The following is a 22,524-nucleotide window of genomic DNA, read 5'->3' on the forward strand; positions in this document are numbered from 1 at the left end:
TGCTCCCTTTTTGGGTTATTTCACATTGAAATATTCGATTTGGAATTTCTTGAAGAAGAACCTACTTTTCATTAGCTACAACTCTGCTTCTACTGTGTCTGCAGACCTCAAGCATACACCATTTTTTTAAGTTTTTTATAAGCTATATTTTTGTAAAGAATATTTATTTCGCTGAAATACTTATTTTTTGAGTTATCTACGAAAAACCGTCCAAAAACATTTTCTGTTAAAAATGACCGTGTTTTCTTGCAAATAACTCGAAACGTATTGACTTAGGGAAAAAACTCTATAAAACAAAAGTTGATTAGAATTAGTCACTTTATCCAATTACGGACTTATTTTGAATGTATATTTTTTACCTTTGAGATGGGGGTATTCCCCTCTATTTTTAAAAAATGGAGGGGATGTAGAATTGTAAATTTTTTCTTATATAATAATAGACAATTTCAACTACCGATTCCCAAATTTTCATCAATCCTTTATTTTTTTTGGGGTCACATTTTTCTTTGATCGGGCTATAAATTTCACGAAACATTTGACTGTCCTGCTGCTTTTAACACACCATGTATAAAAATATCAAATTATACAGTATGTCCCTGTAAGCTGTATCCATATGGAAAACTTTTTATTATTAATTTTACGAAAAAAAGTTATTCTTCATAAAAAGCTCTGCATGGTCCAAAACCTAAGATTCAACCATCAGATATCAAATTTTATGAATATTATACGTACGAGGTATGTCAAAAAGTTTGAATTTCACAAGAGTAAAGTAGCTTTATTTTTCACAATATTGAAAATTGCTATTACGAAAAGTTATTTGGAATTAAAAACTATATTCTAATATGCAATGACATCCTTCTAATTAAAATTTTTTTTTTTTCAAAATTATGGATAACTTACATTTTCAGTTATTTTAATTCTGATAACTCTTTTATTATTAATTTTACGAAAAAAAGTGATTCTTAATAAAAAGTTCTGCATGGTCTAAAACCTAAAACACAACCATCTTATATCAAATTTTATCAATTTTATACGAGGTATGTCAAAAAATATAAATTAAGGTCAAAAGTAAAGTACCTTTTCAGTTCAGAATATTTCCATTAGAAGGATGTAATTACATACTGAAACATAGTTTTTAATTCCAAATAACTTTTCATAATAACAATTTTCAATATTGTAAAAAATAAATGTATTTTACTCTTGAACGAAATTCATATTTTTGACATACCTCGTATAAAATTGATAAAATTTGACATAAGATGGTCGTATTTTAAGTTTTAGACCATGCAGAACTTTTTATTAAGAATCACTTTTTTTCGTAAAATTAATAATAAAAGAGAATCAGAATCGAAATAACTGAAAAAAATGTTACGTTATCCATAATTTTTCAATTTTTTTTCAATTAGAAGGATGTAATTGCATATTAAAATATAGTTTTTAATTCCAAACAACTTTTCATAATAGCAATTTTCCATATTGTGAAAAATAAAGCTACTTTACTCTTGAGTGAAATTCAAACTTTTTGAGACACCTCGTATAATATTCATAAAATTTGATATTTGATGGTTAAATCTTAGGTTTTGGGCCATGCAGAGCTTTTTATGAAGACTAACTTTTTTTCGTAAAATTAATAATAAAAAAGTTTTCCATATGGATACAACTTACAGGGACATACTGTATAAGTAAAATAAAGCACTATAATAACTAAATAAGCACTATCATGTAATAACTAGAATTATTTTCATTTGAGGTGTTTTAATATTATTGCCGCAATGGTACATAAAATTTAGAGGAAGCCTCTTAACAATTGTTTATTAGATATCTGTCGACTAGTAGCTTATATTTATGAGTCGGCATTGTTTTCGATATTAAATTAAATACATAACTCCAATCAAAGGCTTGTTTGAGGCCCCGTTGCTGACTTGTTTCTGAATATTAAAATAACTCCTCACCTACGCTTCTGAACCCCATTATAAAAAAGTAATTTTGCTACAACCAACGCAAATCACTAAGCTGTCGTGCTGTCAGAATTTTTCAGCGAAATTCGAAATATCTTCAACTTCAATGAAACTTTCCAAGGGTTCGAATTAATAAATAATAAACTTTGTATTGACAGTTCTGTGTATTGATTAATCTAAAAATAATACGATTTCATCAGGTATGAGCCCTAATTCAGTTTTTGCGTACAAGTTTAAAATTTAACAAAAAATAATTACGTTGACAAGTGAGTGACAATTTTTAAAATAAATTTGGAAAAAATTATCTCCTATTTCTGTATTTTTGAGTAGGCATTCATATTTTACTTTATTATTTGTAAAAAATTAGTAATGACTGGAAAATCAGTTTTGAGAACTTGTTGTTACCTAAAAATTCATTTCAAAGTGGGCTCAGAAAATCCGAAACGACAGGCATACGAACGTTCTTATGTTGAAGAGTAAACAGTAGCGCGGCATCAATATTTTTGTTTTTCGAAAGTTCTGCGAACTTTCAACAGTGAGGCAACAGTGTGTCGGTAATTCGACACTGACAGTGACATTTATACTATAAAAAACAATAATTTTTATACTCATAGGCGCGAAATGTTGCCGAGTCAGTCACGTTCAATTTCTTGTTATAGAAAATCGATTTTTAGAAGATCCAATGTGACACAAAATCTATATATACCCTATTCCACGAACATACGCCTGTTTTGGATTACTTCGACAACGAATATTTTACTGTGCAAAATAAGAAGAACGAAAGTAAATTGCAAATTACATTAATGTTTATTGGAATAATTATTAGCGCAATTTAGTTTCGTATTTCTTATGTTGCACAGTAAAATTTTCGTTGTCGAAGTAATCCAAAACAGGCGTATGTTCGTGGAATGGCTCATACTAGATAAAAAAAGTTTATTTGAAGAAAGCGTATTTTTTTGTTCTTAATGGCGGTACATGCTTCTTTTTGCAATATATTTTATTTAGTTAAGAGTAATTTCCACATACTAACATATTTCTGAAATTGGGCTCTGTACCGCCATTCTTTATTATATTACAAATATGTGTGCCAAATATCTCGACAAAATATTCAAATTACAGCCGCAATTTTGGACCGCGTTTGTTGCTACCTGTTGATCGCTACTATATTCTCTTAAGATGGGTGGGCAGAAAATCGCAACCCAAAAAAGCTTATTAAAAAAAAACAATAGAGAAAAAGTGAAATCAAAACTCATGAAACATGATTTTTTGTGGAACGAGGACTTAAGTTCGTTAGTAGAGGAAAAGAAAAATTGCTTACTTAGAATGCTTATCAGCAAAAGATCTAGAATTCAGAAAAATTTACAGTAGTTTAAGGTAGTAAAGATCCTAAAATGTGGATATTTCATGTCATAGAGAAAGATCATAGAAGCAATGCACAGAAAACATATGAGGGAAGATACATAATGTAAATAAGAATGAATGTCGTACGAGATGCGGAAGATGGCCAAGGCTGAAAGAAAGCAGCTTTTATAAGAAGTTAATTATACAGAGAAAATTAAATTTGTAATTACAAACAGCTACCTTAGTCCTCAGATAGAAAACTCTATAAACATAGATCCCTAGCAGGCATCAACAAAGAAATCAAATTGATTCTCTCCCCATCGATAAGTGATACAGTAACTCTCCCAGGTCAATTAAGACATAGCCTGAAGGAGATTTAAATGATTTAAAATCGCGCTAATACTCTCTTAAAGAAATATATTTAAAATGAAACTTAAAAGATTTAGTGTAAAATACAAGAAATAAAGTACAATCATCTCAGATAAAATATAACTTTAACAAGAAAAAGTATTCACAAATTCGTTAAAATAGATAGTTTTTACTCCTTCCTTGATTTCTTTGCAATAAATATTTTTGTGGATGGAAATATGGTTGAGATTATCCTGTCGGTGTTAAATATAGATTCTATTTTGTTTTTCTCTGTTGATTTTATCTGTCGTGCTCTTTACATGGGGCAGGATAATTTCCAGGAGCTTATATATAATCATAAAGTGCCTTTAGAGTACCTTTAGAGCATCCGTTCACAAGATACAGATTTACTTGCTTTTTCGTATCTGGATCCGACTACAGTTTTTCTACTTAGTATCAGGCTACGTCTACATTATTTTTATTTGCGAGCCATAAATCATCGAGGGTGCACTGTGATGGGCAAAGTCTGCTTACTTTCAGGTGCTCCACGTTCTGTAGTTCCCTACATTCACAAAGTGCGTAGTTATCTGTCTTGATGCCCCTTGATATTTAATGAGATTCTGTTTTACAGGGGCAACACCTGTGCGTATGTAGTTGAGTGTCCACCAGGTTCTAAAGTCCAGGTTCATTCCATTAGGTCGTTCTGGCTGTAGAGGGAACAGTTCGAGTGATTCGACGCTGACATTTCTCATAAACCTTTTTCTAAAACCTGGTGACTTGTTGGGCGTGTCTAGACCTACCCCAGACGGGACATGCATATTCTCCTGATGAGAAACATAAGGCCTCAGCTGTTGAATTTAAGACCTGGGAGTTTGCACCCCACTTGCTCCCTACAAGTTTCCAGAGAAGGTTGTTTCTCTTAGAAACCTTGTCTTGTACTCTGACAGTGGAATTAATATGTTAGTGACGGGTCTAGTATCAATCCAAGGTATTTGGGCCCATCAGTATGTTCCAAGCGTTGTTCCTCCCAAGAAATGTTCAGTTTTACATGCGCCAGAAGGTGGTTGAGATGGAATGCACATGCACATACGTGGGTTTTAGTAGGGTTTGGCTTAAATAAGTATTGTTTATAGTAAGTTGACATGTTTAAAGCCTCTTCCGTTGTCGACTCTGCTTGTGTGAGTGTTTTCCCCTTTACGGCGATACGAAGGTCGTCAGCGTAAACAAAAATTTCAGTCTGGGGGTGCATCGGTTGGATACACAACCCAAGCTGCAGCTGTACACTTGGTACATAGACGAGTCAGCTGTAGGATTTTATAGTAGTGGTGGAAATGTAAACATTTCTATTCCACTAGAAGACGACACCTCTGTATTTTAGACAGATATTTATGTAATTTTGCGTTATGCACAACAAATTAACATGAGACTTTTGAACTTGAGCGGAACAGTATAGATCTATATGCTAGTGTGCGATTGCAGAAAAGAGCTTAATGGAGTAGCGGTTCATAACAATGTTATCTTAGTAATTCTTCCCCTTCAAGTTCTATTTTCTATTTACTTACACACTCCGTGGCGTTACAATCCTTCGTGAGTTTTAGTTGACTCGACAACATACCTCCACTGTTCTCTGTCTTGAGTAACCTCCATCCAATTCTCCACAGCCATAGGATTTAGGTATCCTGTTATATTATCTCCCCACCGGAGTCGAAGGCGACCGCGTGGTCTTCATTCAGTTGGGACTTCCTCCCACACTAGTCTTACTGTTCTTTGGTCAGAATGTCTTCTGAGGTGTCCTGCCTATTGGAGTCTTCTGGAATTTATTTCTTTTATGATGTTTGGCGTCTGGGTCAAGTTCTTGGAGCTCTTTGTTAGTTTTTATCCGATATTGTCCTGATGCTTCATCCAGCACAGGTCCAAAGATCTTCTTTATGATTTTTCTTTCCCAAACACGTAGTCTCTCTTTGTTTGCCTTTGTTATCGTCCACGTTTCGCTGTCATACATCACAACGGGTTGTATGATTGTTTTATACACTTGTCTCTATCACTCTATCTTTTATTGATTATTGTAAATCATAATAGCTATGTTGACCCTGTCAAACATTGCTCTGAATAGTTCTGCATACTGTATGGATTTGCTCGTCAAGAGCGAAATAAATACACACTACGCCTATACATACATTTACCTTTAGAGGTAAAATACATGGTGCACTATCTGTTTTTCGTTATTACACACACCGGCAAAATTAGCCGAACACATTAAAAATGTGACATATTTGATGTCTCGTATTTCATAAACCAGTAGTCCGATTTAAGTGATTCTTTTGGTATGTTATAGCCTAATTACTTAAGAATATCTTTGTAATAATATTGTTGCTAGACAGGTAAATACCATTTTATACCGGGTGTACCAATCATACTGTGTTTTTTTCTTAAAGTTTGGAACACCCTGTGGAATATTCTAGCATATGTAAAATATTAGAATTAATACTCGATTGTAGACTTAGGCTTTCTTAACATTTTCCTTTTCGATTCATTTACTTATGTGAGATAATAAAAAAGTTATGTGCGTTAACAGCTATCCATGTTTTTCATCAATAATCCTCATAGTAGGGGAGGAAAGTATACTAAATTTGCAGTTACTCGAGCGTTATGGGGACCTATTGAATTGTGAAGAGTATGTGCTAAAATCAGAAAAAGGTTAGGTTAAGTTTTCCACAAAGTGGGGGACTTTTAATTTTTTAATTTAATTTTCCATTTGAAATAATCATTTTTCTCCGATTATAGCGCTATCTATCCATAATTCGAAAAAATATGTCGAATAAAAGTTGCTTATTTTTACGTAAAGGATCCAAATCTGCAATAAAAATTGGGGGTACCTATTTAAGATTTGAAATTAAATCCCCAACCCCACCTCCGTGGGGGCTCGTGACACCCCACGGAGAGGGGTGGGGGGTAAATTAAAAATTATAAATACGAACCCTGCGATATTTTGCGAAATGAACATCAGATCGTAAAACTGCAAAATGCACCTATTCAATATTTTTCAAAAATCTACCGAATGGCACCAAACACGACCTCCACGGAGGTGGGGTGGGGGGTTACATTAAAATATTAAATAGGAACCCCCAATTTTTATTGCAGATTTGGATCCTTGACGTAAAAATAAGCAACTTTTATTCGCAACATTTTTTCCTATTATGGATAAATGGCGCTATAATCGGAAAAAACCATTGGTGGAAATGGAAAATTAAATTTAAAAATGGAGAGTCCCACACTTTATGGAAAACTTAACTTAACTTTTTTTGGTTGTACCACACATTCTTTACAATCCACTCCAGGTCCCAAGAACGCTCGAGTAATTGCAAATTTAGCATACTTTTCTCCCCTACTATGAGGATTTATTGATAAAAAACATGGCTAGTTGTTAAAGCACATAACTTTTTTATTTTCCAACATAAGCAAATGAATCAAAAAAGAAAATGTTAGAAAGCATAATTCTACAATCGAGTTTTAATTTTAATATTTTATATATGCTGGAATATTCCACAGGGCGTTCCGAACTTTAAGAAAAAAACACAGTATGCTTGTTACACCCGGTATAAAATGACATTTACCTGTCTAGCAACAATATTATTACACCGATATTCTTAAATAATAAGGCTATAACATACTAAAAGAATCACTCAAATCGGACCACTGGTTTATGAAGTACGAGACATCAAACATGTCCAATTTTTAACGTGTTCGGCTAATTTTGCCGGTGTGTGTATTTTTATTTATTCAAATTTTTATCTATTTGGTTTTCAGAGCTTCACCCGTATAAACACGTTGTATTTGATACACAAATCCGTTATAATTTTATTATCGGTATTTTAATGGGCGGGCACACCGGATTTTTCTTAAACAAATGATATTTTTCCTCTGGGAAAGCGTACGTAACAAACAAAACCAGCTAAAGGGATCGATTAATTTAAGCAACGGAATTTAGCAATTAAATTCCCTTCCAAATGAGGTGTCACATGACTGGTCTCTTGATTAAAAATGTGGGGTTGGTATATCGACAAAGAGGGCAGTGGAAAATAAAATTTACTTTGCAAAAGGCAGGCCAAATTAGTACCGTTGAATTTAAAATAAAATTAGGAAAGAGAGGAAAGTTGGTATTTTGCGTAATAATGAAAAAAAACCTGGTTCTTTGAATAATTCGTAATATCTAATAATGTACTCACTGTTCAAATTAAATTAAAAACAGCAACACAAAAGTTTATATAAAAAGTATGATATCTTTAATTTCCACAAAAACTCTCAACAAAAAAGTAAAGCTACTATCTATTAATTCAAAGGATCATTAGTGGAAAGAATACTTCGCCCAAGATAGCCGTCCTCTTCTTCTTTGCGACTGTCAGAGTTCTTCTTCATTTTATCTGAGAAATCTTCTTTTCAGCAGCCGTCCGTTGTCATGTCAAGGTAAGATTAGGTTCGTTTTGCGCCGCCTTCCGATTTGACATACGGAAAAGACGACGAATTGATAGACGGAAACGAAGATTTGACATGTAATAAGAAGAAGAAGAGCGACAGTCGAAAAGAAGAAGAGGGCGGCCATATTGGTACGGAGCTTAAAATTACACTTTATACTTGTTTTTGTTGTCTGGATTTCCACTCCTTAAGAGGAAACAGTAGCGATCAACAGGTAGCGAAAACGCGTTCCAAGATTGCGGCTGTAATTTTGAATATTTTTTCGAGATATTTGGCACACGTATTCGTAATATAATAAAGAATGGCGGTACAGAGCCCAATTTGAAAAATATATTAATATGTGGAAATTACTCTGTAATTAAAGAATAACTTTTTTTGGTAAAATTGATAATAAAAAAGTTTTCCATGTGGTTCCTAGCTACACAGACACACTGTATAAGAGCTGCTGTATAAGAATTTTCAAATTGCAATGCCATATTCGGATTCAGCATAATAAAAAACAAAATAGAAACATATTTGATCAAAGTAAAATAATGAATTTATCGATGTTTTTAAAATTATTGATACAAAACAATGGTTATTGTTTAAACAAATAATAAACAATTAGCGGCCAAATCTGCGAGTAGAACTTTTTACTTTAACATGTATATAAACTAACAAAAAAAGTTTTAGAAAAATATAAGCTTGTTTGAATTTTTCCGAAACAATGCATATTTTCGTTCTAATTGCACTCCCCTATAATATAGAATAAAATTATAAGAAATATTGAAATTGACGACATTCAGCAATGAGAACATTAGAAAGATGGGCAGTTTAGTGAATGAATTTTTATTGTAATTCTATTTTAGAACTACATAATTTTGGTAAACCCTGTAGAAATAAATATTAGAAAAACATATTAGCAAAGGCGATCAGGAAACCATCAATTCTTCTTGTAATGAACTGACAAAAATTGTTATTATATATATTATTATACAACTATTTGCAAATATATTAATGGCACATTTGTACAGAACACTTTAAGACTTTTTTAAGACTTTAAAAATAATCAAAACAAAATTAAAAATTGATGATATAGTGACTATTAGAAAAAGACTAAATAAATGTATTAATTATAATGAGGTTATTGACATTATGTACTGATAATGCTTATTTTTAACAAGATAAGGAATTTACTATTGAAACAACCAATAAAATTAATTTCAAATTCACATTGTTGCTTATTTCCGAGTAAAACAGTAAGTTGCAAGATGCCACAAAAATAGCTTCAGTACAATATTAAATAATGAACTGTATAAAAAAAATTTGGTGCGCTATAGGGACTCTCTATCAGCAAAGTGCTTATCATGTGGGAATCCTGGGTACAAGGTCTCTCATACGAAATCCTACCCCGAACAATGCAGGATAGCGTGAGGTGATTTATTCCTGTTTTCTCGGACCCTGAGTCCGCACTTTGAGTTACGTCTAGTCTAGTTCAGTGGTATGATGCTGTTTATCAGTCTTAATTTTGTTTATTAGCTCATTTTCTTCTTCTTCCCCTGAGTTCTCTTATTGCAGCTCTGGTCTTTACTGGACTGTTAACATTAAGCTGTGATGCCTTGATCTATTGTGACCCCTAGGTATTTAGCTTCATTTAGCTTCAGTCTTACACTGTTAGCTGTTCTTCTGGGTCATCTCTTATCTTTTTGAAGCACTTCTTGGGTCTTTTCTGGATTTATTGCTATTTTCCATTTTTTAAATCCTGGAAGGCTGCTCCTGTATGTTGCTTGTCGTTGAATCCTGCTGCTTTGTACTTTGTAAGTCTGAGTTCTTGTAGTTCGCTGGAATGTTGAGCTCTGAATCCGAATTGTGTTTCTGAGATTAATCCTAGCTTGAAACCGTTATGAAAAAGATATTTAAAATAAGAAATTGTTATAATTTTTAATATAAGGACTATTTTGTTTATAAAATAAATAAAACTGTTTCCTTACTAAAATAAATAATTTTGTCTTATAATAAAAATATAAACTTATCTAAGCTTACTTACAAAGTAATTTATATTTATAAAAAATGTATTTAGTCACCCCTTCGACATTTTTAACACTTCCGTTTTTTATTTTCAGGAGGAAATGACATCAAAATAATTTCCACAAAAAACTGGCGATCAAACCAGCGACTTTATCAAAAACAAACAGCAAGAAATAAAAATAAATCCAGGTCAACTCAGTGAAAATATCAAAATTTAATCTAACCGTCTCCAAAAAACAGTTGACAGTCATTTATTATTATGTGTTCAGTGCAGTTGTAATTCCGAGTGTGCTGTGTTATTTAGTGGTGATACATTTAAAAGCAATAATCCAGAACTTCCAACAGGATTTATACGCAGGTAGACGGTGGAGACAGGAGGGACAGGAGAGGGTGCCGTCCTTGGTTGTTTATCGTAAGTTTCAAATTACTTTTGCTTGGAATTTAGCTGCGGAGTAAATAGAGGTTATAAATTTTGGCTCTTTTTACGAATTGGGCACTGGAGAAGGGGATCTAATTAAAACTTGCTTCAAGGGGTTTTTTAAATATAATTAGTTTCGTAATTTAAATTGCAATTTTAAATTATACTTTTTTTAGTGCTCCAGCCGGAGTAACATTACAGTCTGTTAACAGATGGAACAATGAGTAAACAAATTTTTCACAAAGTCTTACTCAGCACTATATTTTTTAGTTTATATCAGCATATCGCCTATTTACACCAGAGTGCGTCTTATCTAGAGAGAGCGTTGCCAAGGTATACGTTAAAAGCTGATTGGCTCCGCCATTTTCATGTCTTGCTTCCGTTTTAATGTGGAAGGGGTGAACAGATGATTTGTTGTTGTTTATTTTGCCTTTACTCTAGTTTAATCTCATTTAGTGGAAATAATTCACTAGACATACTAATAATATAAATACACACACCCAAACTTATATGGAATCACCATGTATTTCAAAGTAATATTTATTTCTTTTGAAAAAACTTGTTATTGTTGCGAAGAATAAAGGTTTTTATTGAAAATAAACAAATACATAAGACAATCAGATAGTACAGCTCGGTACGGTATAGGTTATTTGCTTGAGTTTCAAATTGAATGAAAATAAATAAACAGAGCCTAGTCCTGTCGCCAGGGGGGGTACAACGGCCTCGTTAATTCAGATGGACTTACTCAAGTTTTTTTTATGTATTTTGACCCGTAGAACACGAATTTTTTGGGTAACAGTTGATCCGGATGTCGATAAGATTGTTATAGACCAAGAACTTGAGGAATCAAATAACAGCGATTTTTGGCAAAACAAAACAATATTTTGTATTTTTTGGGCCATTTTAAGTAAAAAATATTTCTACAAGTTTTTTCGTAGGATGCACAGTTTTCGAGATAAACGCGGTTGAACTTTAAAAAAATCGAAAAATTGCAATTTTTGAACCCGAATAACTTTTGATTAAAAAATAAAATAGCAAGTCTGCTTACCGCATTTGAAAGTTTAAGTCAAATTATATCGGTTTTGATTATTTGCATTGGTAAAAATTTATTTTTTTATTGTTTAACAAAGCTATAAAAACGTAGGGTTTCCCGTGCTTTTACATGCGTTTTAACGCATGTAACGTAGAAATAGTCTTGATTGCACTAGTACCTATTCTACCTACTCGTTCGATTTTAAATGAGAAATCATAGAAACATCACTCACGCACTAGTTGTTTGTAGCTTTGTTTAGCAATAACACAATAAATTTTTAGCAATGCAAATAATCAAAACCGACATAATTTGACTTGAACTTTCAAAGGCGCTAAGCAGAATTGCTATTTTATTTTTTAATCAAAAGTTATTCGGGTTTAAAAATTGCAGTTTTTCGATTTTTTGAAAGTTCAACCGCGTTTATCTCGAAAACTGTGCATCCTACTAAAAAACTTGTAGAAATATTTTTTGCTTAAAATGACCCAAAAAATACAAAATATTGTTTTGTTTTGCCAAAAATCGCTGTTATTTGATTCCTCAAGTTCTTGGTCTATAACAATCTTATCGACATCCGGATCAACTGTTACCCAAAAAATTCCTGTTCTACGGGTCAAAATACATAAAAAAAATTTGGGTAAGTCCATCTGAATTAACGAGGCCGTTGTACCCCCCCTGGCGACAGGACTAGCCGTGCGGTACATTTTTTCAATATGATGCAAGTCTTCGAAATGCCGCCCCTTAAATATAACTATAAATGCAACTGCACAAATGAGCCCACTTTTATTTTAAAAACAAAACATAATTTAAATTAAATGAAATACGTATTAACATTAAATAACATTTACAAAAATTACAATTTTACCCTTCTGACTTTAATTTTGGCAAATTCGTCAATCAGATGTAGTCTAAAGTAGCAGCCAGTGAGGACTCTATTGAAATGAGTGCTAATTATTTTAGTTTTGTTTGTCTTATGCAGCTTCGTAAACCGTTTTTAACCCGGGAGTAGTCGCGCTGACTTCTGTAACGTCGATAGTCGCGTGTGAGTCTCAAAATACGAATTTAAAACAAATTTTTATTTTGTACTATTTTTATCTACTTTTTATATTGAAAATATATGTTTCTAACAATTTGATTAAAAAAACCTGTCTTAACGGCCACCTGCCAACATCGGCCACCTGTCCTAACGGCCAGTTTAAAAATTTCCCAAACCACGTCCACCTTTCTATATCGGCCAATAGTTCTTTCATTTTTAGTGGCCGTTACTGACAAATTTTACTGTACAGTAAAACCTGTGATAACGGCCACCTGCCAACATCGGCCACCTGTCCTAACGGCCAGTTTAAAAATTTCCCAAACGAATTATATGTAGACCACAAAAGCTGGCAATAGCGGCCACCTTTCTATATCGGCCAATAGTCTTTCATTTTTAGTAGCCGTTACTGACAGGTTTTACTGTATAACGAAAAAGGGTGAAATGTGAGATCCTATCTAACGGCGCGACTACTCGCGGGTTAAAGCTAATTGGCTCTCCCCAAAGCCATAAATTCCACAAAAAGAAGAAGAAGAAGAAAAAAAAAATAAAAAAAAATTTCCTACGAATTATTACACCCTTCCTCGAGGCACTTACGAAATTTTTTCAAAATTGCAAAATTTTTCATCAAGTTATCGCGAAAAAGGGTAAAAATTGAGATTTTATCTCACCGCGCGACTACTCGCGGGTTAATAGTTTTTAGTTTTGAAAAACTTCTTTCCCCACTAACTACTTAGACAGGGAGTGTTAATAAAATTCTTAGCGATACAACTACATTTGGGTGTACAGAAATAGTGCAAAACTTCTAAAGGTTTCATGGACTATGTTATCATTTGGGATATATCACACAATTCTTCTAGAAAATCATTTGCCTGTATATCCGATTCTTTTTCTATTGAAAGTATTGAATGAAGATTCATACAATATTTTTTTAGTGTTTTATCATTTATTTCCCCCAATTCCAAAATATAATCAAAAATTTATTTATTTATGAATTTCTAGAAGCGAAAATGGAACAACCAAAGAATTAATGACAATGTCTAAAATATAGGTGAAAAAAATTATTTTAAATTTATCTTCTTCTTCTAAGAGCTCATCCATAGATTTTTCGTCATCAAATTGACGCTTTTTTCTCCTGGCCCGAATTTCATTTTCCGCTGGAAATTCGGAGCTTATATCAAGATTTTCTGCAATTGCATTAGCAGTAATTTTCGTTTGGTCATAGCCAGATTGTCTGTAACTTTTAATTTCTTTTATTGTTTGTGACAACCTTTTTGCACAACCTGGCAAATTTATAGTTACATGTTTCAACATCTTCGAGACTGAGACCGAATTTATATGAAATAAAATACTATTCTAAAGAACTACACACCGCATATAAATTTATAATTTTTAATATTTTTTGATAATCCTCGTACTTTGACTTTAGTTTCTATATCTTTGTTGACTTCTTCTATTATTTCGAATACGGCATCATATATTTCACAAAATTGAAATCTTAAAGGTTTCAATGCATCTATTCGACTTGACCATCTACTAGTATCGCTTAACGGTTTTAAAGTTAGTTGTGAAACATGTTTTTTCAAAGCTTCCCAAAGCTTTATAGAACCAGAAAAAAAATGTACAGCTCTTGTATAATACAAAAAAGTTTATTGTTTCTGTAGAAGAAGACGATTTCACTTTTACACGCTCACTATACTACTCGCGAAGTCGATCGAAGTTCAACAAGGACGAGAGTGTAGGCAGGCACTTTATGCGAAATCTCTTCGCTTCGGCCTACTTCCATTCTCTGGCGGTTTTTGGACCGAGTCAAAGGGATCGAAGTAGGTATCGCCCCGCGTGAATGTGTTCCTCGCGAAGTTGAACGAGTGTGTAGTGACGGTACTTCGGACTTTCCCGAAGTAACTTCGCGAGTGTGTGGTGCTCGCTTTTTAAAACTAAGTTTACAGAGTGGCATGTGCCATTCTTTAGCCTAAGGTCAGACAAGCGATAATTTACGGCACCGTAAGAGCAGTAAAATGAAGCGCGAAAATGGTCCACTGTGAGAGTAGTGGATGGCCAGACGAGCTGTAAAATATCGCGCAGCAACATAGCAACATAGGATAGGACCCATTTTTCGCGCTTCATTTTACTGCTCTTACGGCGACGTAAACTATCGCTTGTCTGGCCTTAGCCTTAAACTCGAGTGACACACCATCGGATAGTTTTCAAATATTCTATTTTGCCTTTTTTTGTTCCTATGATTATTTTGATGTATTTTCATTTGACTAATTATGCCGCCCCCTTGTGATGCCGCCTGATGCGACCGCCTCACCGCATCATAGCACCGCACTGCCCTGTAAATAAACTAACTTTTGCGTCCAAAAAAGAAAATATGCGTCATGTGGGGTTATAGAACTTACAACGGGGAAAGATATTATTGGACTTGTGGAGCAAGTAATGTTCTCAGAGGGACATAGCTGTAGAGCTAGGCGTAACACAGGGCTTCTGTCCAAAACCTATGCTAGGTAACAGGAGTAGGAATGCTCAGAAATAAAGCAAGGGAAAGTCACCAAAAAGTAATAACGGCTCGCCACGATCGTTTAATTGTCCATTCAGCTGGAAGACACCCAACCATTTCTCACCTGCAGCTCCAAAGGCAGCTTTTGGAAGCTACAGTTGTAACTCTTTCAGTTGAAACGATAAGAAGAAGAGTTCGTACCAAGAAGTATACAGCAGGAGACAGTTTTGGGTTCCCGGGGTATCCAGGCAGTACAAGATTGATCGCCTAAATTGGTGTCTTCACCACCAAAACTGGAACATTGGGAATTGACAAAATGTGCTATGTTCAGAAAAAGTCAAGATTTGTGTAAAATCAGATGAACCACGAAATCGTCGAGGTAGAGGTCGAGGAAGACAAGCAAGAACGAAAACTGTCAGATCTGATCACAAATATACAAGAGGAAGAGTAATGTTCTGGAGAGGAATTGTGATCCGTAAAAAAACTCATTTAATTTTCATCCAATCAACTTTCACTGCTCACAGGTATGTTGATAACCTGTAGTTAGGCTCTGGAGAGGTGCAACAGGAGAAAATTTAATTTTCTTACATGATAATGGACCTCCATATACCATTAGAGTGACTAGAGACATCATTGTAGCCGAAGGTGTCCCTTGTTTGGATTGGCCTGCTTGCTCACACGAGCTTATCCCTATATAGAATTTGTGGGATATGCGTAAAAGAAAAATTGGAGCTCGCCAGGATAATCCACAAAACACCTCGCGGCTAGTATAAACTGCTCTTGAAGGATGGAGCAACCTACCACAACAAAATGTTGATAATTTGATTAGGAGCGTGCCCACGCAAACTGAAGCTTGCATAAGGACTAGAGGTGATAACACTGACTACAAAAAAAAACAAGAAGAATAAATAAAAACAATTTAAACATTATTCATTTACATTGAATTTTTTTATGCTATTGACTTTAAAACAACTAATTTCAATTTGCTTATTTAAATACTTTATTGGTTTATTTAATTGTTATGTATTTGTTATTAAATTGCTTTAAAATAAATACTGTTTGACTTCGTATGTTCGTTTTTTTTTTTTAAATTCGCATGAAATACTAAGAAATATCAGGTGTTTCAATATAAGTTTTGGTGTGTGTATATTGTAATATAATTGTCTTTTTACGTGGTTGACTCTACTATTTTATTTATTTCTGTTTTTAGGCACTAAGTTTAATTTAATTGACGTTATTTATTTTTAATAACTTACACTTAAAGAAATAAAGAACACTGAATTTATATCCTTTAATAACACTAATTTACAAACTTAACATTAAAATACTGCATTATTTGTATACGTTGCAAAATAACCATGGCTTTATTAAAGATTACACTAAAACAACAATTTATCTAAATGTCTAATATGTACAATTTACATTTACATTTATTTCGCGTCCGAACATCGAAAATCTTTCTCGACCGACGACTACAAATTTATAACTAACTCTAATTTCAAAAATGTCTCTTTATATAGTTATAAAAATTATTCTACTGATTTCCAGAAAAAATCGAAAGATATGTATTATTTACAAAGCAATAAAAAAAGGTGTATTCGGTGATCTTCTAGATATGCCGATACGTAAATAGCTGTCTCGCCGACGAACAGGGTTTTAGACACTTCGGCGCCAGAGAGTTCTGGCGTTGACAGGACCGGCCTGGGACCGTGACAATATGTTACAGTTCAAGTTGATTATCCAGTTGGAGTTGACTCCAACTAGTTGGAGTCAACTCTAACGGCTGGTTTCAGTAAAAGTTGATTATAAATATAAAATGAAGATTTATATTCAACATTTATTAGTAAAAGTAGACTCCAACTAGGAAAAGTATACTCTTCCCAATGCCATTTAGTAAAAGTTGATTCTGATTCACACAAACAGCCGATTCTAGAAATTAAATGTTACTGAATATGTTCAAATTAGTCTAGGCTGTAACGTCGCCCCCGTTAGGTAAATTACTCCGATTCGAAGAGGTCCTTATAACAAATCTACTGGGTGCCAGGCAGTACCTTGATCGATAAATTGTTTAAACAATTTTTTTAGACAAATTCACAAAAATAATTTTTTCACTTCGAGTAATTTTTTAGTTTATTTGGGTTATTCTGAGCAAAAAAAGGTATTTTGTGATTTTTCTCTAAAATTGATTGTTGTCGAGTTATACGCGATTTAAAATTTGAAAAATACGAAAATAGCCATTTTCAAGGCTTAATAACTCGGTTAAAATCCATTATTATGAAAGTCAGAAAGTGACCAAATCAAAGTTTATAGCCCCATCTACAAGATCCAGCAGAAATTTTTTGTCACTATTTTATTACTAAGCTTTATCTATAATTATTAACAATGAGCGCTAAGTGCGTATTAGGCGGCCGTCAATGGTGAGTGCTAAAGAGATGCACCATTCCGGCCGTCCAATGGTGAATCTCACTCGCACTCACATTGACGGCCGACTCAATACACGCTTAGCGCTCATTGTTGATAATTAAAAATAATATCTTATTAATGAAATAATGACAAAAATTTCTTCAGGATCTTATAGAGGTAGCTTTAATCTTTGATTTTTTTTAGTTTCTGACTTCACTAAAATCATTCATTATTGTACTCATTTGCCCTCATTTTCGGCAGTAAAGTAACACTTTGTTGTATTGAAAGAAGAATGTTACTTTACCTGCCGCGATTATTAATCACATTAACCGAGATTGAATGTAAGTGGTCAATGGCAGCAATCGATTATTTATTTGAGTGAAATTAAAATTTATTTACTTTAATTATTAAAAATATTGAACAAAATTTATCTTATTATTAATAAAATTTATGTCAAAAAGTAAAATTCTGTAGTGTTTCGCAATTATATTCATACAAAATAGATTGTTACTTCACACACTTTAAACCCTTCATGTACTGCTATCTATATTTACAATTTTCACACAATAAAACCTTTACACTTTACATAATATGAGATAGAGTAGATAAAAATTATTTTTGTGAATTTGGTTAACAAAAATTGGTTAAACAATTTTTCGACCGCGGTACCGCGTGACACCCTGTGTATTTGTTATAAGGATTGTTATACGGATGTATTTCTTTGAGTAAGTTTGTGCAAAAAATCGAATCAGAATAATTTACCTAACGGGGGCGACGGTACAGACTATACTAATAAGTAGTTGAAACGGTCAAAACAAAGAAACGCACACATATCAAAAATGCACTTGAGATTCTCGTATAATCAACATTTACTGAATCGATCCAGGAAGAGTCAACTCCAGCTAGTAAAAGTTGATTTAAATTTTTAAAATCAACTTTTACTGCTCGTTTCAGTTGGAGTTGACTCCAACTCCAGATATAACTTGAACTGTAACATATACATAATATATTAAATTTCTATAATAATATAAAAATAATAACTAAAAAATGGTATTAACATAATTAAAACATAAATTTGAATAATTTTTGCAATGTTATCTATATAACCTCAATCTTATTTTTACAACTGTCAGTTACGTAAAATTTAGATTTTCGTGACGTCAGTCGCGCGATTAGGGCAATAAATGACGCTGTTTCCGGGCTTGGCTACACTTTACTTAGACGCACACTGATTTACACTACAATAATTAACGTGTACACTACCGCATTATACGCACTACACTAGCCTATATGGTTTACTTTTGAGTCGTCTGGTCGGGTTCGTGTTGTCAAGTAGCTGGAGAGCCTCAACATTCACGTGACGATGGAGCCTGTATTCGTGGTTCCGGGCAAGTTTAGAGATCCAGATCCAGGCCCAGATCTTTTTGGATGTTACTGTTTCTAATGTACCAAGTGGCATCCACGGTGTTCTTAAGTAACTACCTTGTTCTGAAAGCGTTGAATTATTTTTACATTACTTTCGCTGGCACACCCACATATACGTGGTATGCCATAACTCCAAACAAACTTGAGAATTTTAGTGTAGAGTAGCCGCTTATTATGAATTGATAATTATACCAATACATTTTTTTATATCTGATTTCAACCTTTCGTCTTTTTTTTAATGTGTAATTTCCATCTGAGTCTTGCATCAAGAGTGCCAAATATTTTGCAGTATTCTCATATGGAACCTGCGTATCATTTGTTCTGATTGGTTTGAATTGTCTTCTTTTATTAGTAAAATCAGTATGTATCGATTTGATTTCATTCAACTTAATTGTCCATTCTTTAGTCCAATCATCGAGCTGATCTATGGAGTTCTGAAGTTTATGTACTGCCTCTTGATAATTATTATTTCCAAGTGAGATAATTGCCGTGCCATCTTTAAATGTGACAATAGTATATTGACTTAGTTGAGGGATATCTCTGTTGTATAAAATATACAGAGAGGGTCTAAAGACACTTCCTTGTGGAACATCAAATCAGATTAAGCTTTCTCCTGCGTTACTCTGACGCATATGTATGATATGTGTGACTCTAAAAACTGAGCGTTCTATTCTGGCGCAAACTTTCTTTTCTTCCAGTGCCATTTCTATAGCACAACTGTAGAATGGCTCTCTGTAAAGGCAAATTGATGTGATGGAATTAATTGTCTTTCTTCAATTCTTGGCTTTAGCCTTGTTAGGAGCATTTTTTCGTAGAGTTTTGATGTCACAGGAACGAGTGAAATTTCAACTCGAACGAGTGGAAATATCACAGGTCAAAGGAAAATTGTATAAATATCTAGGAACGATAGGGACGTGATAATATGGGCTAAGAAAAGACGAAATAAGACACTGAATAAAACAGGGAAAGGAAGTGATTGGAAGTCAAACCAATACAAATAACAGAGGAAAAAAGATTAAATATTGAAAGAGCATTTATGGACTCTGTAGTAACGTATGGTACTTAAGTGAGGAGTGTAAATGTTAAAGCAAAGACAAGGATGTGGTAGGAATGAACTACCTTAGAAAGAGCGCCAGAAGATCAATGTGCTACAAGCAGCAACAAAGTTAGAGATAGATTAAATACTACAGACACGTTAACTAATAAAATAGAAAAAAAGAGTTTTAAGTGATTCTTACTGATGGCTACTGAGCCATCTTCTACGATTGGGAGAAAGAAGATGGCTCAGGAGCGTAGTTAGATGGAATCCAGCAGAACGACGTAAAAGATGATGACTTAGATTGTCCTGGAATGGAAATATCAGGAAAGCATTGAAGGGAAGAAATTTGGAGTAAACAGACGCTCAAGACCGGCAAAGATGGCGACTAGGCGTGGAAATTCGGCATTAGCTGTTTATCTCCCCTAATGTGCAGGTGTCCCGTTTATCCTACCGTAGTTCCGGGCCGGAGTTAAGCAGTATAGGGTTAATATTCTTCTATAAAGATTTATTATATAATTACCCTGTATAACAAATTTGTAAAACACGTTTGACTGCGAATGACAAAATTGTAACAGGTGCATGAAAATTACGGGATCAAAATATCAACATTCCACTAAAAATAATCTGTACTATGACTGTATCTAAATATAAGTCATTGAAAATTATTTTTAAATTTCAGGAAATATTAAATTTGCAAACAATTTTCAACAATTTTAAACATCTTTATTGCTATGAAATAATCCGTCATTGGTTAAATACGCAAGATACAACCTTGGTCAATGAATTGTGATTTTAGTTGGTAGATGTTATTTTTCTAAATTCACAAGAGAAAATATAAATTCCTGTAGGTGGCTGTATACGTATACCATTAATTATTATAAATATATTTTTCTACAACCGTGTTAAAAATGCAATTTTTAGCACTCCATACGAGCGTTAAAAATGCTACTTTAAGACACTAGTGCTTTGAAAATTTTATGGCACTGCAGTTCGTATTGACCGTATAGGCAATTTTGATGTAATGTCAAAAAAATATAAAAATGGAATGTCACTCAAGTTTAAGTAAGAGTTTTTGTAGATATTGTCCTGTAATTACGTTTGTAGAAAAAATATTGTATGATATGCGTGTTAAAAAGTACATTTTTAAGGCACTCATGTGAATTGCAGAACTCGCTATCGCTCATTGTGCAAACTTTCACATGCGTGCCTTAAACGTGTACGTTTAACACTTATATCATAAATAACTATTATTGAAAATCTTTTATAAAGGTGTATAAAGTATATAAAGTTCTGACATAAAAAAAGTTCTGACACTGTTTTAAGGCGCCAAAATAGTACAAGCAATATATTATTCGACGCACCTTAGTACGACGAGAACAAATATACACTCTTTACTGGTTTTAGAGCCATATTATAGTCGCAGGAATAATACATATGTAATACATCAGTCGACGCGTTCACGAAAGGGATTTCTAAAAGGACTATTTCACGAAAGGGATGTCAAAAAGAGATGGAAAAAGTACTTTGACAGCTTATTAAATGAAGAATTTGACAGACAGCCTTTAGAGTCAACGGAGATAGTAGCAGCAATGCTCACCAAAATAAGCAACGAGTAAGTGGCTCAAGCGCTTCAAAAAATAAAGAAAGGAAAAGCGGTAGGACCAGATGATATTCCTGGGGAAGTATGGAGAGCATTGGGAGAGACAGGAACAAGGTGGTTAGCAGGTCTATTTAATAGAATTATGGAAGTTGGACAAATGCCAGACGAATTGAGAAGCAGTATACTGGTACCTGTTTACAAAAACAAGGGAGATATACAACAATGTACAAACTACAGGGCTATAAAACTGCTTAGCAACACCATGATAATATGGGAGAGAGTAATTGATAGACGGATACGTGAAGAGACCGAAATATCCGAGAATCAATTTGGCTTTATGCAGGGTAGATCAACAACAGATGCAATTTTCATTATAAGGCAGTTGATGGAGAAATACAGGAGTAAAGAAACAAAAGCTCATATGGTATTCATTGATCTTGAGAAATCGTATGATAGAGTTCCTCTAGAGATTCTGTGTGGTGGGCACTCAATAAGAAAGGAGTCCCTGGTGAATATGTAAAGATTGCGAGGGATATGCATGAGGGAGTAACGACTAGTGTTAGGACAGGTGTGGGAGAGACTGATAAATTTCATGTGAAAGTAGAATTGTACCAAGACTCTGTGCTTAGTCCGTATTTATTCTCATTAGTTTTGGACCAGATAACAGCGAAACTACAGGATAACATTCCATGGTGCTTAATGTATGCTGATGATGTCGTGTTACTAGGAAATAGTGAAAGAAACTTGGAACAAAAACTGGAACAGTGGAGAGAAGCTCTGGAGGAAAAAGGTTTAAAACTTAGTAGGACAAAAACAGAGTATTTGGAATGTTCATTTAAAGATGGAGCTACTACAAATAAAATGGTATCTTTGGATGGTGAAATCATTGTGAAAAGCAATAGTTTTAAGTACCTAGGATCGGTATTACAGAGCAATGGAGAAATAGATA

The 22,524-nt window shown here is 33.6% G+C and overlaps 1 protein-coding gene across 1 annotated transcript in view; it reads left to right on the forward strand.

The window, feature by feature from the left end:
* Positions 1-22,524, forward strand: part of LOC114326070 (octopamine receptor beta-2R-like) — a 951,551-nt gene that overhangs the window by 402,814 nt on the left and 526,213 nt on the right. The window contains exon 3 of the mRNA XM_028274268.2: positions 10,223-10,539. The gene's annotated coding sequence lies outside the window, so the exon portion shown is untranslated. The remainder of the gene's footprint in view (positions 1-10,222; positions 10,540-22,524) is intronic.

The sequence above is a fragment of the Diabrotica virgifera genome, chromosome 7, assembly GCF_917563875.1.
Source record: "Diabrotica virgifera virgifera chromosome 7, PGI_DIABVI_V3a".
NCBI classification, from domain to species: domain Eukaryota; kingdom Metazoa; phylum Arthropoda; class Insecta; order Coleoptera; family Chrysomelidae; genus Diabrotica; species Diabrotica virgifera.